We start from the raw sequence: 2022 nt of genomic DNA on the forward strand, positions 1-2022 counted from the left end.
CAGCTGGATGCCCTTCCTAACGCCAACCACTCAGAGAGTATGTATATATATACATACACACACACATATATGCATATACAGGCATATATGCGTGCGTGTGCGTTTATATGTGTACACGTGTGTATATTTGTATGTATATACACATACATACATATGTCTATGCATGTATGTATATGTTTATATTCATAAGCCCGGTTCCCCAGTGTCAAATGCGTGTAACTGAAGGAGGAGAAAGTCAGATAGACAGGCAGGCAGACAGACAGATATATGGCCAGAACGAGAACGTTAAAACTTAGTGCACATGCACAGCAGAGTTCATAAGTCAGTCTTTGATAAGCAGCGTTACTCTACCTACATTAGCTTCGTTACTATGACAACAGTCCAGGTACTTATTGATCAGACCTCATGTGTGTGTAATCTTTTTTATGTGTTTCAGTCATTTGACTGCGGCCATGCTGGAGCACCGCCTTTAGTCGAGCAAATCGACCCCTAGGACTCATTCTATCGGTCTGTTTTGATGAATCGCTAGGTTACGAGGATGTAAACACACCACCATTGGTTGTCAAGCGATGTTGGGGGGACAAACACAGACACACAAACATATACACACACAAACATATACACACACACACATATATATATACATATATACGACGGGCTTCTTTCAGTTTCCATCTACCAAATCCACTCACAAGGCTTTGGTCGGCCTGAGGCTATAGTAGAAGACACTTGCCCAAGCATTACACTACACCGTAATTAAGAACAGGAAACAATGCTACATGAGTTGATAATACTGTTATTCCTATATAGAATTCCTCCCAAAACTAGAAGATTAACTCTAGAAGTTTTCTTTATATTAAATTACAAATCCCAAATCAACAAACAGCTACAGCATACTGGAAAGAAACTATGAATATAAGCGGGTTTTGAGAGTTAATCAATATTAAATCCAATGTTGACGATTTTGTAAGTTACATCGTTCTCATCGTCTCTGACAGTTTATTTCAAAATACTGCAATAAGCCATCACTATTTACATTTTATTCACGATGTGAAGGTAGGAGGGACTCACAAACTAAGACAAAAAAATTAAAGCATATTTAAAGCACATACACACCACCATTTCTTCAAAATGGTATGTATACATACATACTTACATATACATGTGTGTATGCGAACGTGCGTGCCTGTTTGTACTTTTTATTAAAGCCATTCCATTACCATTGTGTCTTTTTCCAGCCTGCAGCTTCTTCATCTTTGTAAGGCTGCATAGCCAATTTTATGAAATAAAGAAGCTTGCTTTCCAGCCACATGGTTCCAGGTTCAGTCCCATTACGTGGCACCTTGGGCAAATATCTATAGCCTTGGGCAGACCAAAGCCTTGTGGGTGGATTTGGTAGACAAAAACTGAGAGAAGCCCATCGTATATATGTGTGTGTGTGTCTGCGTTTATCCCCCACCATCGCATGACAACCGGTGTTGGTGTTTTTACATCTCCGTAACTTAGCGGTTTGGCAAAAGAGACCAATAGAATAAATACTAGGCTTACAAATAATAAGTCCTGGGGTCAATTTGTTCGACTAAAGGTGGTGCTCCAGCATGGTCGCAGTCAAATGACTAAAACATGTAAAAGAATAATATATATATAACCCAATGACTGGTGTAGCAGCACCATAGTAAACTGCTACAAAGGTAAAGGTGACGCTTTAGATACTAATAATTACAGAGGCATCAAGCTGTTAGATCAGGTTATGAAAGTTACGGAGAGGGTCATAGCCCAACTAATTAGGGAGCAAATCAATTTAGATGAGATGCAGTTTGGGTTCGTGCTAGGTAAAAGCACCACTGATGCCATATTTCTAGTGAGACAGCTGCAGGAGAAATATCTAGCCAAGGATAAACCTCTGTACCTGGCCTTCGTTGACATGGAGAAAGCCTTTGACAGGGTCCCCCTATCCCTTATCTGGTGGTCAATGAGGAAACTTGGGATAGAAGAATGGTTAGTGAGAGCTGTGCGAGTCAT

The sequence above is a fragment of the Octopus bimaculoides genome, chromosome 21, assembly GCF_001194135.2.
Source record: "Octopus bimaculoides isolate UCB-OBI-ISO-001 chromosome 21, ASM119413v2, whole genome shotgun sequence".
In the NCBI taxonomy this organism is placed as follows: Eukaryota; Metazoa; Mollusca; class Cephalopoda; order Octopoda; family Octopodidae; genus Octopus; species Octopus bimaculoides.